Source organism: Miniopterus natalensis, chromosome 12 (assembly GCF_054644295.1).
Source record: "Miniopterus natalensis isolate mMinNat1 chromosome 12, mMinNat1.hap1, whole genome shotgun sequence".
NCBI lineage: Eukaryota > Metazoa > Chordata > Mammalia > Chiroptera > Miniopteridae > Miniopterus > Miniopterus natalensis.
The window spans coordinates 52,212,807-52,237,192 of NC_142092.1; the positions used below are offsets into that span (position 1 = coordinate 52,212,807).

The window sequence follows — 24,386 nt, forward strand, 5'->3', positions numbered from 1 at the left end:
CTGGTGGGATCCAACATTTGCTACCTACCAGCTGCAAACCCTGGCCAGTTTCCCCAGTGTCCTTGGACCTCGGTTTCCTCTTCTATAAAATGGAACTAATAATACACAGAATTTTTATAATTTAGTTATAAAAACTAAATTAGATGAAAGGCCTAGCACTTAATGAATGGTAACTATTATACATCATATATTGCTAAGAACCTTTACCCTTTTTTTTTTTTTTTAAGAGGCTGGCACACAGTTATGGAGAACTTTCTCAGTTTGACTTAATTCTCACTGGTTGCCAACCAATTACTGATGATAAAGCAACTAACAGAGGAAGCAGAATATGCTTGAAAATACAGATAACACAAAACCACTTCTGGGCACCTGTCCGTTCGCCATCGTTCGCGCTCGGCGGAGGTGGCAGCATGTGTGTGTGCGGATGTCCTCGGTGGAGGAGGGAGTGGGTCAGGGGCGCGGAGGAAACCCACCGACCGGCCTGCGACCGGAGGCCCTGGCAGGCGTGGGCACTTGGACCTCGGCAGTCTGGCCTTACACCCAGCTCAGCCACTTACTATTGGTATGTGAGCCTGGGCCAGGTTATTAAACTTCTCAGATCCTCCCTTCACTCATTTGTGAAACGTAGATAACAGTTCCCTTGTCACAAATTTATTGTAAGAAGTATATTAATAGTAGAAATAATTTCAAGCGTAAATATATATGGAATGGCCCTTATTTCCCTTCTTATGGATGAGGGCCACTGTATACTGATGATAAAGACATGATTTAACCTGACATTAATGGTGCTAGAAAAACCTGTTAAAATGCCTTCTAAAACTCATTCTGGAGCAAGTATGTGTGTGTGGGTGAAATTATCTGACCTAGAGTCCTATTAATATTTTAAGGAGAAAATTGTCACATTAAAAACTAAGTGCAGGAAGGCAAAACAAAAACTAAAGCAGTATTTTTTTCTCAAAGCAGCGAAGGCAGGGTCCCACCAGGCCTCTAATTCCTAACATTTCTTGGCCCAGGTGTGTCCACGTTTGGGGCCACAGGGTATAAAGGGACCACCCAGCAGGCGCCGGATCAGCTCTGCTAGGGGAAGGCAGCCGGGAGGGCTCTGCGAGGGCTCCGGCAGACACGGCATCTGCTCATGGATATGAAAGACTTGCCACCACTTATGTTCATGTTCTTAGCTCACTTTCCACAGAGCCTGGAAAGCTTGAGAAAGGCATACATTTTTAACCTGACTTTGCAAATGGGGAACCGAGTCCTTAGAGAAACAGGTCATGATGAACTTTGAAAGGAATTTTTAGCAAAGAGACTAAAACTGTAGACTCTGTTCTCAGATGACTGGGGCTCGATTTTATCTCGGCCACTTTGCTAGCTGGGTGACCTGGGACAAGTTGCTTAAGCTCACTTGGTCTTGGATTTACCATCTTTAAAGTGGTGGTAATAGCACCTACTCCAGAGGGTGTCTGACAGGATGGTATGAGTTAAGTCCAAGTTCTCAGAAAGTAACCTGGCTTATAGGAAGTGTTCTGTCCATGTTGGTTAGTTTTTTTTTTAACCTTTGCCTGGGAGGTTTTATAAGAAAATATTTGACTTTCCATAACTATATTCCTTCTAGACCGTTTGGCTAGTAGCATCTTATTACATAGTCTTTTAAAATAGTGTGAAAACTGAGGGCATTATGCAGAGAACTCCTGGAAGGCTTGTGAAGAGACGAAGATTAACCAGTACCACTGAGTTCCTGGACGTGAGCAGGACACGGCCCCTAGAGAATGCCCTACTGGGCTTTTTTGCTCTTTTTCATCTGTCTTGAACTTTCTTATGTCTTAAATGATTAACCCAGGATTATGGTCCATGTTATCTCATGTCTAAGTTTGGCCACCAGATGTAGCCAATCATGCTACAAAACTCTGCAGCTGAACTAATGTTTAGCTGTAATATAAATTCCTCGGATCAGGTTCCAATCAGGAAACTGTTATAGAAAGATAAGCTTGAGTGCCAGTCTTAGGAACATTTTTTTTTCTATTTTTGACTTTTCCCCACCAAGGCATGCTTTGATCTACTTTTGAACCCCCTTTCTGCCCATGGCACCTGTCTCCTTACATAACACATGCTTTTTGAAATTTATTTTATACGTTAATGCCATTTGCAATAAGTATAGTGTTCAACTTCTGAGTAGAACAGATTTATTTCCCTCTGATTTTGTCATAAAAAAATCATATGCTGTAATTAAAACATATAAACTCTATAACAGATAATATGAAAAGATAGAATACAAGTTGAATTTGGCCTTTATTGTCAGATGGGACCGAATTTGAATTCTAGCTTCACCATCTAAAAATGTTTGACTTTGGATAAATTATTAACTTAAGCTCTAATTATTTTGTCTGTTAAAAAAGAATAATATTCATATCTTTGGTACATGATATTTATCACTAGTCTTAGGCAATCATGAGAATTAAATAATATAAATACTTATGGTAGTGCTGGGCATAGAGTGAGCACTAAATAAAGAGTAAATGTATCTGTTCTTTAAGCTGAAAACACTGAATAACAAAGTTTTATACTCACAGGATGACTCTATTATAGGCCTTTTCTTGAGTGTGTCCCTGTTGGGAGCGAAGGAAACTACAGCAAAGTAAAATCATATTTAAGCCATGTAGTAGTAGTGCCTGGTGGTTATAAACCTGGGCTCTGAATTTAGACAACCTGGGTTCAAGTCCCGCCTCTACCCTTTACTACTCTGAATTTGGGCAAGCTGCTTAACCTTGCTGTGCCTCATTTTCTCCATCTACAAGATTGGGTCAATAATATCACCTACTTTCCTGGGTGGCTATGAGAATTAAGTGAGATGATGCATATAAAACATTTAGAACATAGAACTGCCACATTGAAACCATTTAAATACTCGAATTACTGATATTCAAGAATAGTGAAGGGAATCACAGATTGTAAACAACACAACTGAGCTCAGGTTTAGGTTTGCAGTTTGAAGTGTGCAAGAGTTTTGCTCTACTATTTGAAAATGAGGTTGGAACCCACTAATAGCTTCTACTTGTCCTCACAGCCAAATAGACTGTATTTCTGTGCATTAAGCTTTGTTCGTGCCATGAAGAATATTGAGGTTTAAGAATGAAGAAGTTTGCTATACTGTTAAAGGGACGAGTCTAAATCATAGAAAATAATTTAGAGACACCCTCGAATAACATAGTCAAGCGCTAAGTGATACGTTGTGGTCTGTAAGAAAACGAAAGTTGCAAAGAATGACAGTTCATCAGAGCAGCTGAGAATAACTCACGGAGAGTATGGTAGACGACTAAGAATTTGGAAGGGATTAGGGATGGTGGACTCAAGTTCTAGTTCAAGAGAACAGCAAAAGCAGAGGGGAGATGGTGGGACTGGGCATGTGGTTTGTGGAGGGGAGAAGCAGAGGAATGATGAATTTTCAGGATCAATCAGAGGGAATCTGAATAAATAGTGAGAATTGGGGCTGGGCATGGCATACCAGGTCACATAAGAACTCTGAAGAGCCAAGTTTATGGCTCAACTCACACCCCTCCTCGTGTTACAGATGAGGTAACCGAGGTATAAAGAATGGCTTCGCCCAGGCGTGCTTGCTAGAGCCAGCTGGTGTCAGCCCCACCAGCCCCGGCTCCTCGCCTAGTGAACGTGGAACTGCATCTGTCAGCTGAAAAATCCCACGTGGTCAAGATTCTAATTTTGAAGATTAACTGATGCCCTTTTTTTTTCTGCCTGTATTTCCTAAAAGTGAAAGAAACAAATATTAATTCGTAGGTCACCCAGACCAAGGGCCTCCTCAGTCCCTACTTGGGAACACCCAGCCCTGAAGAGGTGATGTGACTGGAGCACTTGGCTGAGAACCCAGTTCTCATTCCCAGGGCGAAGTGCTTTGCACGGAATCGCACCACCTGTGCTTATTTACGATGATCTCGAACCCTGAAGGATCGCCTCTCTATCCTTGCCAGGCTAAATGACTCAGGGTGCTGTTGAGTTTTTTTCCTGCAGTGTATGTCTTTTTCTCATTTTCATCAATTCCCTCAAGAGCAAGGAGACCGCATCATGTACTTAAATGGAGCCTGCAGGATTGCTGTCCCTGGCACTCCCCACGATCTGCTCATCTGGAGTTTACGTTCTGTCGGCCTGTGTTCCTGAATCGTGTAGGTCATTGGATTAGAAAGCTGTTTCCCTCCTCCTCTGCGTCACCTCTGGCTTAGAGATTGCAGGTCCCAGTGCCTGGGGAGTCCTTCTCGATAAAAGCTGGCCACCCACACCCCTTGGCGATCCCTGTTTGTCGTTACATCCTGGTGCAGTCATCTTCACCTCCTCACTGGAGGTGAAGGGCTCCCCTCCTGCCGCTGTGTCCCCAGCAGGCCCTCCGTGGGGAGAGGAGCGTCAGGTTGTCGGTCCATCCTGTGCGTTAACACAGCCGTGGTTGACTTCACAAGGCTGTGGCTGGAGGGGGAGGCTGGCCAGAAACTCTGCACATAACCTGCAGAAGTTTACCGAGTGGGCTGTGACTGAGATGATGGGGATTTAGGGAAGTTTCTATGCTATTTTTTTCATCAGCTTTAATTCCTCTCCTTCACCTCTGAGTGGGTGTAAATTCAGAGTTTTTCCTACCTCACCAGCTCCTCCCTTTCCCTCCACGTCCCTTCTCAGCCCCAGTGGCAGGTGAGTCAGGATCAGTGGGGGAATAATTAGCGCATCCGCTTCTCCTTTGCCATCCATCACCGGCCCTCTTCCCTGTAAGCCCGAGATGCCGCCTGCCTGTTGCAAAGTGCCCAGAGCGCCCTGGAGAAGCGTATAATGTTCATAGTGACGGCTTATTCTGCCAGCTTTAGAGTTGAGAGGAAAAATGCAGGTATGTTCATCAAATCGGACACCTGTTTCACTGGATGTGTTAAAATTTGGGACCAAAAATAGACTTCTGGGTTCCCCTTCGCTGATCTTCTTTGATGCCATTCAGCACACAGTTTGCATGGCAATGTTCTTTCCTCTGGCTTTAAGCTGTTTTTCTCACTCTAGTGAAGCTTCTTAGCTCTACCTGGTTGCTATTGAATCTCTCACTCAGAAATCCCATGCTTCCCCTTCAGTTCTGGCTCGCTAGGTGTTTGGGTCTTTCCTCATGGATTGCATTTATTATGTTGGCTTTGTAGAGCTTCATGTACGTTTATGTGTGAAAATGTGCGGTGTGGTTATTATAAATCATCATTACCTGGTAAGGACTTGGCTGTGGTCTGCTCCCAGCACCTGTTTCTTCAGGCCTCAGGGCCGTCTGAGGTGACAGTCTTTGGCAGACTAGGTGGCAGGTCTGGATGGAGGGGTGTCCTCTGCATTGGGCTAGGGAAGTACATACATACGGGCAAAAGAAGCAACTGGCAGGGAGGGCACCGTGTTGGTTTGAACCACTGTTGGCAGCACTGCCAGGTGAGAAGTAGGGAGAAGGATACAGGCCAGAAGGAACGGGAGGTGGCGGGTTAAAAAGTTGGACCGAAGCAGATGGATGAAGACCAAGGAAGGGCACAGGGTATCAGCAGGGACACCACCAGCCCATACTCTGCCTCTGGGCAAATTCGAAAAAGGTGCCAGCTCCTCTGGGCGGAGGTGGTCCTGCGTTTGGGCGTCTGCCTCCGGGGTGTGGCCCCATGTGCGAGGCATGGCCCGCGTGCTGAGTGGGCTGAACAAGAGCAGGCTCTGAAGAGCAGTGGGCCACGTTTAGCATGTTACCTCCGGGGAGAAACTGCCTCTGAGGCGATCGTATTATAACATTCCTTTATATAGTGTAGTGGGATTTACAAGCTTTCTGAACATCCAGGCCTCATTTCACACACCCTCCACCCCAAGTATCCTGTGAATGTATTATCCCCACTGTGTAGACTCTACACTGTAGATGAACAGACGGGTTCAGGAGATCAAGTTGCTCACAGAGGCTACATGACACCGAGCAGTCATGATTTAAATCAGATCCCCTGGTGTAAACCCTGGGCTTTTTTGCTGTATCAGGCCACCCACATTGACAGCACCCAGATAGAATAAATGAGGCTGCGTCTGTGAATAATCATTGCCACTCCTGGTGCATGAGCCTAATTAAGCTATGCACATGCGATAACTAAGACAACTGTCATCTTGTCTCCACCAGTATAAGTGGTGGGTTCCTGCCACCAAGGTCACTTAGAGAGATGAATTCCCGTGCCTCAGTTTCCTCGTAGGTAAACCGAGACCAGTAATATCTACCTCAGATCTCACTGGCTTGTCAATAATCATATTTCTGACTATTAAACTCCTCAGGGCAGGGCTTCTGTCTGTTTCATATAATCACTGTACCTCCAAAGACAAGAACAGTACCTAGCACAGATAGGTGCTCAATATATATTTGTCGAAAGAATAAATGCATTTGAATGTTTACTGCGTGGCAGGTACTGGGCAAAAGACTTTACAAGCATTATTTTATTCCTCGCCACAGAGCGGCAGGCTGAGTATAGTAACCTCCACTTTAGTGACGAGGAAATGACACAGGGTGAACTAACCTACCAGGCGTCACACAGGGCTGGGCTTGAAACACAAGAGTGTCTGATTCTACAGTATGTGCTCTTAGCTACTAGAATTATTCTAAAGATAAAGTAAAATTAGGTACCACACCTAGCACTGTGTGTAACAGAGATGCCCGATTAGTGAGAATTTCCCTTCTCATTCTAAATCCAACATTCATGATCACATTTGGGGGCATTTTTTTATTTATTGAATTTATTGGGGTGAGATTGGTTAACAAAACTAATAAAATTCAGGTGCACAATTCTACAACACATCATCTGTATATTGTACTGTGTGTTCACCACTTTCTCAAACACCTACCCCACATTAGCTTTGGCGAGGTTCTCACAGCATGGGGGACAATGACACTGGCTTCTTTCCAAGGATAGAGGAGCAGCCAAAAGTCACTAACATCCCATATGGTAGTAGACACAGTTCTGTCTTCATAATGTATGCACCCCAAGAGGCCTCATGGTAAAGCACTTAGTATTGCAATTGGTAGGTTTTATTTATCTTTTTGTTGTGCAGTAAATCTATTTCTTCACCTTTCAGAAACAGAAAAAGATACTTAGAAACTATTAAGTAAATAGTTATAAAAAATTCTAAGTTGCTGGAGCCCCACACCCCGTTAATGAAAGGAGACAACTATGTGCCAACAGTAGAGCAGACAGGCAGAAGTGAGCACTGTTCATGGAAAGAGGGAGCTCCCATCCTACCAAACCCCATTGACAAAGAGCCTGGAAAACATGAATTTTGAAATAAAAATAAGTGCATGGCAGTTACAAAATAGTCATGGGGATGTAAAGTGCAGCATGAGGGAATACGGTCAATAGTATTGTAATAAGTATGTATTGTTGTTACATAGGTGTTACATAGGCGGGTATGGAAATATGGGGGGATCACTTTGTAAAGTATATGATTGTCTAACAGCTATGCTTTATACCTGAAACTAATGCAAAATAATATTGAATATAAACTGTAATTGGAAAAATTAAAAATAAATACATGGGTTCAGATCCTGGCCTAATGGGGGCTCAGTGAGGATGGTGCTTCCCCTTCGGGTTGACAGTGTGTAGGTGGGAGTCAGGTGCAGGAGGCGATGGCAAAGAGAGCAAAGAGTTCGTGTGTTGCACGCACATTAGGAGTAATGTCATTGTATTAATTCTTGCAGGCACGGAAATATAAAACCAAAGGTGTGTATGATTATAATTGGCCAGTAGGAGGGTCATTTTGAAGTAAAAGATGCAAGCGGGTGTGAGGCCAGTGTCCAGGCTGAGGGCTGGGATCCAGACCCAGACCTGAAGCAGCGGGGGAGCTCTCGCTGCTCCTGCCTCAGCTGCCCCCCAGCAGGTGGATGAGGATCTACCACACACTTGCCGCTTGACAAAATGAATGAGGCAAAACCCGTGAACCTGTAGGATCCGCACACGAGAGGGATGATGTGAATACAAAAGGATCTAGAAAGGTATCATTGTCCCCCTCCCCCTCCCCCTCCCCCTCCCCCTCCCCCTCCCCCTCTCCCTCTCCCTCTCCTTGGGCTAAGGCTGAAACGTTCTCAATAAAAATTAATTCTAAGGAATGGGTTTGGCTTGTCCTAGAGACATAGGAAACAAGGTTAATAAGTAAAAAAAAACAGATTCCCTGTATGGACTGAAGCTGAGTTTCCCAAGCTCCATTCATTCAACAAGTGTTTGCTGAGGTGTTATAAACCAGAGCCCCTGCTTGGTCCTGCACGTAAGAGATACAGGTATTTGACACACCAGCAAGAATGAAACAGCAGTGAAACACTTAGGGTGGATATCGTTAGGGGTGTGGAAGGTTCTTTGTATCTCACATGCTTTGGCAGGTGGTTGAAAGGCAGGAGAGGGTGCCTAATGTAGTTACAGAAGTCTCTCCAGGGCCTTTCCCCCATTTAAATAGCTCCCCATCATCTCATCTGCTGTAGAAGGACAAATGGCCCCTTTTAGAGGGTGCAATGTGACACATAATAACACGACTAACAGAAGAAGCCAGCAAGATCGTTCTACCCCTTAGCGAGAGAGAACGGGGGCGAGAAGATAGCAGCCAAGCACCCACCTACCCTGGAATGCGGCCGCTGTGTTGCGGGGGGACTGTTCTGGTGGAATGTGTAATGAGGCTTATTGAACTTCCAGTTTGATATGTATGTCTTCTTTCTAGCCAAACAAAGTGTAGGAACACAGTGCTAGGATAAGAGACAGACATAAACGTCAATAACAAGACAAACGGGAGAAACAGGCGGAGAGTGTGCTCCACAGATGAGCGACATCGAGGCCTGTCGGTCGGTAACACCCTCTGCTTAGAGGTATCCCAACGATGGCACCTGGCAGAAATCCCATGAGAAGGGAATTAAAATATGGACGTTTCTCTCTGGAGGAAAGTATGACACTCCAGTGTCCCTGTGTAGGAGTGTCATAAGGAATAAGAATCCTTTGAATAGAAAATAGGCATTAATTACCGATTACAAAGGACACGGCGTTCTGTTAGACGTTTTGAGGAGAGATGGGTCTCCTGGGAGAACTCACGGGAATCTCCTCTGACAACAGGGAACATTCGGTCTGTGAAAGTATTGGCTGTTCTGTCTCATGTCATTTAATCATTAGCATCGTAAAACCTTAGACACTGTGGGGGTTGATATAACAAGGAGAACCATAACTTACTGAGCATCCATTCTGTGCCAGTCACTAGGATAAGCCTTCTGTGTAAATTACCTTGATGATCTATGAGGTAGATATTATCATTGACAGTTTTCAGAATGGAAAATAGAGGATTTGGGAGATTAAATATCTTGCCCCAAATCACTATAGGTGGCAAATCTGAGTACTCCCTGTTTGATGGAATTGAACTTGGGTCTAAGGCCTTGTTCTTAATAATATCGATGGATTTTTTTCCTAGCACAGGATGAGCAAGGAGATTCTAGGTTGTATATGGGTGAGCACTTGAAAACTTACGTATTTCTTGAATGAGAATTAGAAAAAATCTAACCCATACTTTCATGATGGTTAATTTTAGAATGAGACTAAGTAAAAATAGTTGATTTAAAGGCAATTTTCTAGCAATAGAATGGACACAGGAAAGCCATGAATAAATATACAAGTAATTGGGATTGTGAAACTGCATTAGGACACATCCTTACCTGATTCTTGGACTTCTGTCACCAGCACCCTATATGTCTATACTCTGGAATTTCAGTCCCTGTACCCACTGTGATTCCCCAACTAGGTCAGTTCTGCTCTTGTTCCTTCGATGCCTAACAGTCTAGGGGAAAGAAAACATAACCCTGCATATTTATCACCTCCAGCCCCAATTTGGTTCTCCCTGTTGGCTCACAATTCTGTTCTCTATCCCAAACCTTTACCATACCTCTCTATCATTAGATGATCCAAGTTTCCTCTTTCACCAAGAAGATGCCTCATTGGTTTACCTCACATATAAGTAAGCACAGAGGTTAAGTAACTTGCCTGAAGTCTCACTGCTAATGGTAGAGCTGGGATTCAAACCTTGTCCCCTAGCTATAGACTTTGCCCTGTTAATCACTATGCCATATAGCCTCTTCATCATATATTTTGAATGAGTTAATTGATCAATGAATGGATAAGTGAAAGACTGGAACTTGACCTAAACCGGAACAGCACATCGTGAGCTCAGCTCCCACCGCTGACAGACCCTTACTCCAGAGTCAGCAGAAAAGGGTCCCTGACTCCAGGAAACTTAAAATGCTCCCCCAATCACGTGCCACTAGCCTGTGGAGGAGGCAGAGATGCTCTGTCTATTGAGATTGATACTTTGCAGTGTTTCAGCCTTGTTTCTATTCCATGCAGCATTAGGAATTCTAAAAGACTTCTGTTTCTGATGTATGTTGCTTAAGAAGTGAGGACTAGGATATGGTAAGATCATGTTTTGGGCCCAGTGTCACTTCAGTTCTGACACCGTGCGGTCCCAGCGCAGCTGCCTGATGACTTTAGAACTAAATCAGGTTTGCGTGGGTGACGGAGGGTAGCTTCCATCCCCACCCCACAGAAGAGGTGTTGTTGGAATTACCTGTTGGTTGGCTTGGTGGCCTTACGTGAACTCCACTCACAAGTTGCTCTCTGTGACTCAAAGCAGCATCCTCCCAGTGCCTAGTGGTCTAGTGTATTTCCAGTGTCTGTATATTTATAATTTGTGAGGCATTTCTCATATTCGTCCACAGTAAGGGCTTTGTGGAAATTACCAGTTTTCTGTCTTTGGATGGGCTTTAGAAAAAGTCATTTTTGGCCCCTTGAAGGTGTCATAATACTAGGGTAAGTAAGATATTTGGAACTGCTCTGCCAATCGGAAAAGGAAGTGAGTTGTACTAAGTGCCTTTTTGGCTCCTGCTGAGTCTTTTTAGTCCTGACTTCTTAGGAGGGAGGAGCAGAGCAAAAGCATCAAGAAACAGACACTCGACAATTAAGATGGAAATTTAGGAGGAGGAGAGGCTGCATTCCCAGGAAATAGGACAAAGAGAAAGGAGTTCCAGGGAAGGAGAGGGAAAGAGGAGGACATGCAGGGAGGAGACAAAATGTAAGCTCAGGATCTGGAGGTGACTTTGCAGGCAGCCAGCCGCTGGAGCAGCAGGTACCCTGGGGGGTGGGATAAGGGCTACCAGGCGCCCACTGGCTGAGGGTTGTGCAGCAGGCTCTTTACTGTCTGCTGTGCTCCTATCTTGTGAAATCCCCACAGGAAGCCTGTGAGATGAGTATCCAGAGCTGGTTCAGTGAGGTTAAGTCACTTGCCTGTTGTCACTCAGTAAGTGGCATAAATGGAACGGAAGCCCAGATGTGTTTTGACCCCAATGCTCATTCTTGTGGCCAAATCCTGGGCACCACCTTTTTCCTGGGTGTTCTTCAAACCATGGTCCTAAGTGCAGTCAGGTTTGAATGCCCATTCCCCTGACAGTGGATATTAGGATAGGCTGGTTAGGCTGGCACCAGCCCACCTCTGTCTCCAGGTGACCTCTGCTGGGTATGAACTGGATAGAGTCCAAGGTGTCCAGGGTCCCCACACTGGTATAACACTGAAAAGGGGTAGTGTGACTTCATTTTCCCTCCTTGGGGGCCTCTCTTGGTCCTTGATACTCTGATCTTTTCTCCACTCCCGTATTTCATTGCCTGGGGACCCTGCTGTAGACTAGAAGAATCTCAGGTGCTCCTGGTTATCTGACTTTAAGCCCCAGCCTAGCTCATCCACCTGTCAATGTAATCATTTGCTTAGACAACTCAAAAAAGCCCTTAAAATTGCTAGCAGCTCCCAAGTGACCACCTGCTATTTTCATCCCTCCTTCCCAACTTCCATCCATCATTTTCATTTTCAGCCATTTGCCAAACTCTTTTCTCTTGCTTCTACCCCAAGAATGACTCTTAACATTCTCTCCAATTCCCCTCTCCCACTTCCACGCCTTGAGGCCAAGCCCTCCCCAGCTTTTACTAACCCCTCCATTATCTTTGTAAAGGGCCTCCTGCCTGGGGCCTCTTTATTATTCATCTTAAAGATTCTCTGCTAGATTAATCTTTCTTCAGTAATGTTGCTGTTGCTATGTTGACTCAATAGCACCTGACTGATCACAGAATGAAACTCCCACTTAACCTGACCTTCAAGGCCCTTGAGTCCCATCGAGACTCATTCTACCTTTCTTTCTAGGATCCCCTACACAGCATTCTCTTTTCCAGGGCATATCAACAACTTCATCGGTATTATATCAGGTTTTCATAGGAAAGGATGTCTTTATCTGAAGTTTTCAAACCTTTAATCCAGGATTATTTTCTTCTTTTATATCTTTGACTATTTTTATCCCCCCCCTTTTTTGTTCTTTTGTTCAGGATCACCACTTATAGGTATATCATATTTCCTTTGCCTTCTACATCTGTCATCTTCCTTATAATCATGTTAATATCTTTGTTGATTCTTGTCTGATGTCATTTCAAGCCTATCCACTATATCCCTGGCTCTGTTTTCCGTTGTGTTTATTTTATATTTATGAGGCGTATATTTGAATGAGGCTTTCATTTGTCGTGCTTTCATTATTTTGTACTTTTTTCTTGGACATTACCCACTCACTTTTTTAATCTCCTCTGATCTCAGTAATAACTGCCTGTTTGAGACCCTGTATCTCTTAAGTTCTTTCTATAACTCCTGCAATATGTTTGTGTCTATTGAGATTTTTCTGAACCCTTTCTTTTTTAATGGGTTGTTCTTTTTCTGTTAAATGCTCTTAATCTATTTTTTAAATTTTTCTGTTGTGGGGCTTTAGTTTTTTAAATCTGCTTGCTTTAGTTTTATAGCTTTTGTGCATAGGTCTCAAGTCGGTGCTTTTTCAATGACTAGTTATCCTTGACCTGGGCCATTCATTTTAGGAGAATACTTCAGAGTGAAATGAAAGCTGTTACATTAGAGCATTCCACTTGGTTTTGATTAAGGCTTGTTGTCTCAAACACGCTTTCACAAAATCTGTTCTGTTTTGTATTTATCTTATGCTCAGGGGTTGCTGTGGCTCTCGGCAAAACCTCTAGCTCAGAGGTTCTCTGTCATGATCCAAGGACTGCGGCCCTCGCCCTGTCCTTCTGACAGTTTCTGTCAGCTAGATGGTTGTTCTTTGGACCATAGAAGGAGCCACTCAGCTTTAGTTCCTCATCAGAGCCCCCTTCCTGCAGATCTGCAGGGATATGACCTTTATGACCTGCCTGTGCTCCCAAATCTTTGTTTCAAACAAAATGACTTTTCCTTAGGCCTTCAGGGCAGTGGCTCTTGGTGAAAGCTGCGTCCTGTCTGAGTTCTTCAGAGGTTTGTGCTCACTCTCAGGCACATAGATTTCATAGTATTGGTCGGCTGTGCTCATACTTGGGCAGCATTGCCATTTCCAATGAAACGGAATTATTTTTCTTAATATTTATGTGTTGTATTTGAGAGAATAGAGTAAAATGAAAACACCTTTACATCTTTAAGGAAAGGTATATTTTGGAAGGTCAAATCAGATGAAAAGCAAGACATGTGTGACTAATAGAAAATATTGTATGAATTAGATAACACTGAAGTAATGGGTATTTATACCACTGTGAGTTGGCTATGTAATTCTTTGGAACCCTTCTCAGATGGAATAAATGGATGGGAAACAACTTAAATATAAGACAGTTTAAATATAAGTTGGTAATATTTACTATAGAACAGAATTTATGCAAATTCATCCTAAGAAACTTACTGGCCAGAATAACCAAAGGCACTTTTACTTACTTGGTTTCAAATATTAATAATTTGAAAAGGGAAATATGTTAATGTTATTTAATCAGGGAGAGGTATCAGCTATTGCAGAAGTGTTAAGGACTTGTTGCTTTATGATGAATCTCAGAGGGAAGGCAAGGGTGGGTGGGTGGGAAGAGATTAACCAAAGAACTTATATACATATATGCATAACCCATGGACACAGAGAATAGTGTGGTGAAGGCCTGGGGTGGGGGGTGCTGGGTAGAAGAGGTCAATGGGGGGAAAAATGGGACATCTGTAATACTTTCAACAATAAAGATAATTTATTTTTTAAAAAGGCCTGTTGCTTTAAAATATACTGTCAGACCAAATAACAGAGCAACATCTTAATGAGTAACCAGCTAATTGTCAGGCTCTGGGACATTGTAGATGAATGCCTGACCATGTATCAGTGAAGCCTTTTGTGTGGCTGTATTATTTGTCATCCCCCACTTTAAAAAGGGATGGCACATCTGCTACTCTCTTGCTAAGACCACGAATGAGTGATAATTTATCACTGTATACTTTACACTGAGATCAAGCATGGCCCCAGAATCCTTCCCCATACAAAACATAAAGCATCTATTATAAATTTATACAAGGTGACATGACAAAAGCAATCTGCTTGCCACCCCGTCTAACTCATCGCTGGACTCCTTGATTTGATATTGCCAAAATAATGATGAGCAGACATGTGAAATTATGCAAAGAAAAATGAGATTTCCTAACTCTCAGAAACCGCTATTTGCTTATCTCCTATGCTGTTTGGATAGGGTGACTGACATTCAGTTTAAATATTTAACCAAATATTTATTGACGTCTATTCTGGGCACTATTATGAACTGGGGTAAGGAGATGAATACAATGTAGGCCCTGCCTTCAAAGAGCAAGTCGATTAGTTCACAAGTAGTTAATGAACACTCGCTCTGGCAGACCTACTGCCTGGTGCACGGTTCAGCAGTGAACAAAACAGGCACCCACCTTGCCCTCATGGACCGCAATAGTGTAGGAGGAAAGATGGGAATTCAAAACGTATGTGGTTAACTACTTACAAGCTCATAAGGTGCTGCGAAGTGGTAGACAGACACTGCTATTAGCATTTGACGGGGGGCTCTGAGTTTGTTGTGGGTGGAGGGGTTTGCCATCTAGTAATAGAAATAGCTACAGAAGCAAAACAGAACTTGCTATGACACACACAATAGGGTCGTGTACAAGGAACAGAAGTAGAGCCCAAGACTTAATCATTAATTCTGTCTTAGAGTCAGGGAAGCACACATAGGGAAAAGCCCACAAAGCTTTTAGTAGATTTCCGTGAAGGAGTAGGATTGTCAATGGGCACATAAGGATGGAGGGAAAAAGGCTTTGCAGACAGAAGCAATAGCTAGAGTTCAAAAACAAAAGAGAACCCTGCTTAGTATTTACAAACTATCAGTGATTCTGAATGACAATCATAGCCTTTAATATAATAAAGGTCCCCCTATGACATAAAGAAGCTTAAGCTTTATTTTTTATGTATTGATGAGCCTCATGTTGACCTGGTCCCACTTATTCTAGAAGGATCATTCGGTGACAGTATTCAAGATGGGTTGGTAGATAAAGCCTGGAGATGAGGAACCTAAGTAGGAGGTTCTGATACCATGTGAGGAAGCTAATGAGGAACATTATAATGACAAAGTTGCAATGCCAAAATCTAAGTATCTAATCCAATGTATGCTTTTTGGTCCCTATTTTACCTGATCTTTTTTGTGATAATGAAGAAGGAAAGGAGAGAATACATTTGAGAAATATTTAGGAGGTAAAATTCCCAGGACTTGTTGATTGCTAGGTCAGAATCCCTGACAGAGAGAATGGGTGAGTGAGCATGTGAAGATTTCACTAAATAAGATGCAGGTTATAGGAGATTTGGGCTAAAAATTGAGTTCAGTCTTAGATGTATGAAATGTAGATGCCAGTGAACATTCAGTAAATATGTCCAGTGGGGCGGTGAATATATGTGGCTAAATTCAGAAGAGTGGCCAGTCCTCAAACTGAACATTGTTAGCATATTGTGATGGTTAAAACCAAGATTATAAATGAAATTCCCCAGGAACAGCATGTGTGGTGAAAGGAGAATTCTGAGAAGAGAATCCTAGGGAGCATCAACATTTAGAGTATTTGCACAAGAATAGAGTCCAACAAAGCAGGCTGCAAAGGAAGGGTCAGAAATATGAGAGAAAATCGAGAGAGCGAAGTCACCAAAGTCAAGAGAAATGAAATTCAAAGAAGGCAGTTTCTGCAATGTAGTGACATATCAGGTAAAGTAGGGGCAGAAAATCGTTAGGTTTGGCATTTGGAAGGTCACTGGACATTTGGTGAAAAGAGCTTCAGTAGAGAGGTGATGGGTGTAGAAGCCAGATTGCAACCTAAAGGAGAGAAAATTACTCCGTGCGGAGCACTCTTTGAATTGGACGGGAAGGGAGGAGTTAGGAAAATAGCCAGAAAGGAACAGAGGGTTTCTTCATGGAGAGGACTGACTCCTAGGAAGAGGGGAAGTCAGCAGAGGAGAGTGAGATGGGAGGTGACCGAGCCAGAATACAAGGGGAGGAACTGTCCTTCATCCTAGAAACGTGCGACACAAGAAGGCAAGCACCAGACCTTTCTTTGGGAAGCATAGGAAATACCAGTAGGGGAAGGAAGATGGCCAATAAAGAATAAACTCTCAGGTCAGCTGCCCTGGACGCCTGGAGCTCAGTCCATGGGGGGAAGTCTGGGAAACAGTGTGGACTTCATGCCTCAGTCTTCTCATCCAAGGGATGGGCAGCTGGGGCATTTTATTCCAACTACCATCAGTCATTGGCTGAGGGCTGCTTCTAAGAGCTTTTGTTTTGTTTGGAAAGGCTCATATGTTTACTTGTTACAAAAAACACAATATATTTTGAGAATGAAAGTACAGGGCCTGGCTCTACTAAGTATTATGGCAATAAATAGAGTAAAGGTTATTGAATGTCTAGTTTTCCCCACAGCAATTTGTGCTCTCACGGTGTGTGATAGTGTTTTATATCATATTTCAGGTTATATTGTGACTTATCTGTTTATCTATCTGCCTCTCCTTCAACCAAAGCTCCTCTAGGACTGGGATGATGATTATTCATCTTTATATCCTTAGCACATAAGTCAGGAGTCTAGTAGGTGCTGAGTAAATGTTGAATAACTGAGTAAACAGTGCACTGAAGTGCTGAAAGATTTCGATTTTAGTTCTAAGGCACGATCTTGACAACCACACCATCCATCTTGCTATTGCTGAGGGACGTAGTCAATGTACTTATATTAAAACAAACTCTGATTTGAAAAAAGCAGTGGTTCTCAAACCTAGCTGACGATCAAAATATCTGGGAGCTCCACTCCCAAGCAGCCAAATCGAAATCTGATAGAAAGGATCTCCAGTTGTAAATAACATTGTGGCAAAAATCCAGCCCACCTCAGGAAGCCCTTCAGACAAAGTGAAGGTAAAAGGCCTGGGTCCAAGAGATCTAATTCTCTGGCACTGGCAGCCTGCATTGCAGGTAGCTGAGCCACCCTCTGCTTCAGGTAAAATGTCCCTAGGCTAAGAGATGTAGATACTGCAGAATTGGGAGTTTGGCCAGATTAACTGAGTAGTAAGGCTCAAGGGATCTGTGCTGGCACCAAGAGGTTCTCCTATGCTTGGAAGAGTGAATAGAAATGTGGGATCCAATGGACTCTCCATTACCTTTCATGTAATAGGTGTTTGTATGCTAACTTTAGCTCATATCTTTGTCATATGTCCTCATATTTAAGAGTTAAAAGTGTGTCTAAAAGGAATATGTAAGATAAAGACCTTTTCCCCCCAATCTTACATCTATAATTGATCATCTTAATGACCCCTGACTCCATTTTCCATACAAGTAGAAAGTCTTATTTGATTTCTCATAACTGAATTTTCAGAAACACCTGGAAATGAAATTTCACTGTGAAAAATAAAGTTTATGTGACTAAATACATAAAAGTGGGAAATCATCAATCAAGTAGTCTAGATATCTAAGGAGTGAAATTAAAGGTGCAAAAATCCCTACAGCATTCATATCCTCAAGATAAGTCATAGAGCCCTGGCTGGTGTGGCTCAGTGGGTTGTGCATTGTCCTGTTCACCAAAAGGTTGCTGGTTTGATTCCTGGTCTGGGCACATGCCCGGGATGCCAGCTCTATCCCCAGTGGGGAGTATGCAGGAGGCAGCCAATCAGTGACTCTCTCATCATTGATGTTTCTCTCTACCTCTCCCTTCTGTAAAAATCCATTTTAAAAATCATTTCTAAAAGAGATAAGTCATAGAAGATTTGGACCCTCTTATTTTAGAGCTTAAATACAGGCATTAATACCAAATTGATCTTATTTTGAGTTGTGTTGGTGTGAAAGATTTGAGGGGTCATTTGGGCTATAGTAATGTTTTTTCTTGACTTTATTCTCTGGAGTTTTGATCAAACTGAAAATGACTTTTCCCCTCCATATTGATACTGATCACTTTATTTCCCTTTAATGTGAGCCTTGGTACTAAATATCCGAAATATTTTAAATCTTTCTTCTAAGTGATTGCCTCTAAAGAGGGGGACATGGAGAGATGAAATGGGAGACTGCTATCGGGGTCATAAGCTTGTAGTTTTATCTGACCTTTTAAACTGAGCACATAGGTTACCTTATATATTTTAAAGTTTCTAGGAAGAAATAATCGTTTGTGGGACACAAGAGAAACACTAAAAGAGAGGCAAGTGGGAAGAGGCGTGAGTCAGAGCTACAGTGCAGAAGAACAAAAACTCCAGGGAGGTGAGGGTGATGAAGCAGCCACTTCCAGAACAAGCACGAAGGACTGTCATGGGCAATGTGGAAATAGAAGAGGGCGTTGGTGGGCACTGAGCTGGTTGAAATGAACAGCCTCGTGTCCTAAGTGGGTGTTGCTAGCTTAGCTTCGTACCTCATCTTCCAGGCTCCAAGACCCTGAGAACCAGACCCTTAAGACTATAATTTAAGATTCTCCCACCAAGAGGAATTATTTTGCTTATTGTAACATAATGGTCCCAGAACAAAAGGGTAGGCCTTTCAGTACCTAGAAAAATTTGGTGGTGGTGATGGCATTACCTTATGGGATAAAAAGGTGGAGTGAGGCTGCTCAGTGTAGATGAAAAGACCTATTAGGTTCCTAAAGTGTGAACCTGGGGAGACCTTGAGCTTCTAGAACTGGGTCGAACAGAGAGAGGGGTTTATTACCCTCTGGGTAGCTGTGAGCTGGCCTTCTTCTATAACTAGAGAAGGGGTGCTGTGTCTGAGCACCTAGCTTGAGAGCTACTTTTGCTTAGTTGCTGTGTGATATAAAAAAAGATACTGGCCCTCACAGGTTTGGCTCAGTGGTTAGACCATCAGCCCATGGACTGAAGGGTCCCGGGCTCAGTTCCAGCCAAGAGCGCATAACTCAGTTGCAGGCTTGATTCCTGGCCTCGGTTGGGGATTGTGCCGGAGGCCACCACTCGATGTGTCTCCCTCACATCGATGTTTCTCTTTCCCTCTCCCTCTGTCGCCCTTCCACTGTCTCTCTGAAAAGCAATGGAAAAAATATCCTTGGGTTAAGAATTAAAAAAAAAAAGATATTGAAGTTCTTTCACAGTTAAATAGCACAGTAATCTCCACTTCCAAGGGTGGTTGTGGGGACCACATGAAGACAGCTATGTAGAAGGCTGTGTGGCTGATGATACAAAGCACCACTTTTTTCCTCTTTGTTTTGGGGCCATTTGGTACTTTATTCCTCTTTGATCAGAATGAAAGCTTTCACACAAGAAACCCATGTTATCATGGGATCTGAGTCTTCAGACCCTTGTCCAAAAACAAGGATTATAAATTTCGTGATGTAGCACGCATAACAAATGGGAGAATTTAAATTGTAGCCTTTAAGGCTGTTGAAACAAATGCTTGTTTAATACGGACCAAACCAAGATCAGCAAAGAGCTCAGGTTTCACGGACGGCATAAAATTGGACAAATTCCTGGATAAAAGGCTTATAATCTAATTAGCTATTGGGATTCCATAAATATTTATGCAGAAATCATAGGACTGGAAAGAATTTCAAGTTAAATGCAAATGCGAGTTCTTAAAAAAAAGTCTTTCTCTCTCCAACCTCTTATGTACATTCAGAATGTCATTGAAATATTAAAAAAAAAAAAAATAGGTGACCACTTGAGTGTAACAAGTTGTCTGTAGCTGAACGGTTGACTGGGTATGAAACAGTATTCCCTTTTAGCTATTAAACCTGTCCTTGAAAAAGAATCTCTCCATTTCCTTCAAGATCACTCGTGCTTCAGTGAATGGCATTAAGCCTCTTTGCTTTCGATAATGTCACTTCACTGGCGTGATTTTTTGCCCTTCACCTACAAGAGATACAAGGGGGAGGTTCCTCATGGAACTGCATCGTCAGCTGAAGATAAGTGACTTTCTGATCATCAGAGCTGCTCCTAAGTGGAATAAGCTGTAAGAGTATTTTCCTTCACTGCAGATATTCACATACAGGCTCCATACATGGTAGTTAGCATGTTACCTCAGGTACCCTCAAGATGGCCTGACTCTAGGAAACCAAAGAGAAATTGGACATGCCTTAGATTGAAGAAAGGATTGGGCTATTGGATCTCTCTCCAATAACTTGCAAATAAGCACAACTGTCTCATGATATCAAGCCCTTGAAGACCACATTAATAAACTGGGTTTGTATCTTTGTACTAGGGCTTACTGGTTGTGTGACCTAGGACAAGTTATGCAACCATTCTAATCCTCAGTTTCCTTACCTGTAACATGGGGATAGTAATAATAGTGCCTGCCCTATAAGATTATTGTGGGGATTCTTAAGGCAATGTTGGAGTGCCCAGCATAGCCAAGCACATGGTAGGCATTCAAAATGTTATTTATTAAATGGAGGAGGAAATAGTGCCTTGTAAGGGCATTTCCTCAAATCTCAAGATTTTTTGTGTTTCTGGAAAGTGATTACCTTATTTCAAACTGTGTACTTTAAAGTCCTTTTCTGAAATTCTAAGCATAGATGGTTCCTTGGACTAGATAACTCATGGGATAGCTTCCTATCTGGAGACCCCATTATTTGGGGGACTTGATTCATAGTACTCACTTAGGGTAAATATTTCACTGTTTCTTGTCCCCAAATATCAATAGTGTGGCTATCCTGGGTAAGGGAGCTAGCATGGAGTGGTACTCAGTGGGGTTTGGAGCCCAGGGAGCCTAGTTTATGTTCCAGCTTCAACACTTTTAGCCTGGTAACCACCTGAGGCACGTCACTTAACCTGAGCCTCGGTATCCACAGCTGTACAAAGAGAATAAAAGAATATGCAGAGAATAAGGAATGAAGAGGTAATGAGTTAGTGCGTATTACGTATATCCCAGGGCGCTGGGTCTCAGGGAAAACAGCCTTTCTGCTGGCTGCAGCTGTCACTTTCCACCCAGGTATGTCTGCACGGTTAAACCCAGCCCTACAGTGCTTTATCTCCACCCCAAGCAGCAGGAATAGCTTCTGCCTTGCTTTGGTCCCAACATGAAATATTTGTAAGATTCTGAATTACATTCAGATTGTGTTAATATAAAGGCCTTAAATAAAATGCTTTGGTTAAAGACAGATTTGGCTCATCCACAAATCGGTGGCAAAAGTACCTGGCTTCCCAAGGACAAAGCAAATGAGTTTGCGACTGGCTTTATTTACTTAGGGATGGATTGTGAGTTCTGTGCCAACAGCGTGTGTACAGGTTTCTGCAGCCTTCTCGCCCCTTTTAGAGCTGTTGTGGCAAAGTTGTCTTAGCTTCGTGTGCCAAACTGACAGAAATTGGATTTATTAGTTATTAAGTTAGGGCATTCTAGCTTCAACCTCACCATTACTTTTGATTCTTCTTTTGGGGGGGCTTCTAAAGTCTTCGGGGCTTGACCTATCACTTGAGCTCTACTGACCCATCACTGAGCTCTACTCGCTGTTTCTATTTTTGGGTTGCCCAGATGGGTCTGCTCTGCATTGTGGAGAATGTGGTTAATTAAGAGCTCCAGGCAGAACCCACAGTGCTTTTTAATTTTCCTTGCTGTTGCTCCCCTTATCGCATTACCCACATTTCTCCTCTAATCTCAAGAATGAATTTCCTCTTTATGGAGCCCTGCCGGCTGAAAGGTGGCCCGCAGACTGCTACCTGCTTGGCTGCCTTGTGGTTTCTCTGGGGTGGGTGTGGGGGGTTGTGAAATTAACTCATATCCAAATCTGACGCTTTTCTCAAAATCGGTGTGAACAAATTAGGTGTCCTGGGAATTAGCCAACGTCCAGTCATTCATAATCTCTTTATCTGGGTGAACAGGAGATATTTAATAAGTTTTGCTAATGTTCTTTAAAAACAGTCCCTTCTTAGTAAGCGGAATAGTACAGTAGTGTTTTTCTAGCTGGAGATGTCTGGACACTGAAGGGAAAAGTAGAAAACTGAACTGCAAGTGATGAGCTTACATAAAGGACTTTCATTCAACAGATGTTTACAGAACACCCAGCATGTGCTCAGCACTACACATTGTGTCATTCACCCCTTACAATGCCCCAGTGCAACCACAACGAGACAAAGGAGCAGACAGAAACACAACAAGGCACAGGGACTTACTGTAACTTACTTCTTGTGACCTGGGTCCAGATCCACACCTGTCAGGCTCTAAATCTAGTGCTCAAGTCCAGAGAACTAGGCCTTTTTCATTGAGATGCAAAGCTACGTTTACTCCTGTGATGAGGGTTGCGGCTGACCCACGGAGGAAACCCTGCCATTCTAGTGGCATTCTGTGACATCAGGCTGCTGTGTAGGGTGTTGGTGAACCTGGCCAGGTTTCACTCTAGGGGTTACAAGCTAGCATGGTACAGACAGAAAGGACATTATTGCAGAGGTGGTGAAGTGAAAGGAGAGGGTGTTGGCGCTAAGGCCAACTTAAATAGCCTCTTCCACAGTTCTCCTTGGAACGACCATGAATATTCACCAATGTTGTCATTAAGCCTGTGCGAGCTGCTGTGAGAGACACAAGTCAGCTCAGGCTTTTGGTTTACAATCCAGAAGGAAAGATAACCACTCACCCATGGAAAGTTAACCAAGAACTTTGGAGTTTGGCTGAAAGATCAAATGAGAGCATAGAAGTGAAATCATAGACTAGAAAGAGGCTAAGAGATGCCTTCCCTCATTCCATCACTGATGTCCTAATGTTGTCTGTGATTAAATGCCACACCAATGGCTCTACTAGGAAGCTGCGTGGCTCATTGGCAGATCAACAGATGATTGTTGTGAATGACTGACTGGCTGAACTCAGAAGGTTCCTGGCGGACGCAGAAACTGAACTGTTTCTCGAAGGGAATGTGGAGATTGGAAAAGCAAAAAGGAAATAAGGAAAGACCTTCGTATATATTTAGGGACCCCAACTTATTGGGGAATACATTTACAATAAGGTATTGATTTTTTTGTTTTTTCTTTCAGCATGATATATACATATATATATACACACACATATATACACACACACACACACACACACATATATATATATATATATATAAAATATATTAAATAAGCATGGTTGATTTTCAAATAGTCTTTTTCATGCTGTGCCGTATTCTGGCCCAGAGGAAGCTGGCAATGAAAGGACACAATTGGGATTCAGGAGGGAAGCCTGAAGTGGAGGCTGCGGCTGATTTAACACAGTAAACGGAAAGCTTTTATCACCTGTTCATCAGACTGGAGACAGCACAAAAAAAGATGTATGTTTCAGTTTGAGGGATTCAAACAAATAAGAAAAGGCAATTTAACATTCCCACCACTCCCACTTTAATCAATGACTCAATCTTATTTGTTCTTCTAATTATCTCTTGAACTCACTCACCTTGAATTCACTCTCCATTGCCTTACCCTTCCCCCAAGCCACCCTCTCCTCTCGCCTAGATAATCGCAGAACCCTTCAGCTGGCCATCTCGCCTATTCATTCTTTCTTTTCTGGGTGGGGGGATATAATTTTTAATTTTTTTTTCTTGTTGTTGGGTTTTTTTGTGTTTGCTTGTTTTACAAATACACCGGAGAATCGTGCAATGCTGCCAGCACTGGATGCAATCCTGGGCCACAGATCTGCACGCTCCTTTGCACCTGGTCCTGTGATGGCAGAGTTTTCATCTCGCCTTTGTTGCTGTCTTGGACCCCCCGCATCATCTCCAAAATAAAGAACCATGCCATCTTTTCTCCGGGATGACTTTCGTTGTTGAATTACCAGCTCTGGATATACCTTCCTTCTGAGCTCTGGTTTTGCCTTTTTGGGCTGTGGCTCTCACCAAGTCACCCACACCAGCAGCAGGAAGCCTGTTCAGGTGTCCCTGATCCCTCTCACAGGGGACACACAGATCTTTGGCTCCTGTGTAGTCAGCGCAGTGGATCACAGCTCTCACCTGAAGAAACAGGGAAATCCCGGAATTTCTCAGTAGAGGACACACCACATCCTCACTTCTGCATGTTGGATGCCAGAAAGGGACAGAAAGGACCA

At 43.1% G+C, this 24,386-nt stretch overlaps 1 protein-coding gene and 1 pseudogene across 2 annotated transcripts in view; one reads left to right on the forward strand and one right to left on the reverse strand.

Annotated features, from left to right (window-relative positions):
• PLPPR1 (phospholipid phosphatase related 1) overlaps positions 1-24,386 on the forward strand; it is a 172,567-nt gene that overhangs the window by 62,057 nt on the left and 86,124 nt on the right. The window lies entirely within an intron of this gene.
• LOC148091854 (large ribosomal subunit protein uL14 pseudogene) lies at positions 21,058-24,355 on the reverse strand (annotated as a pseudogene).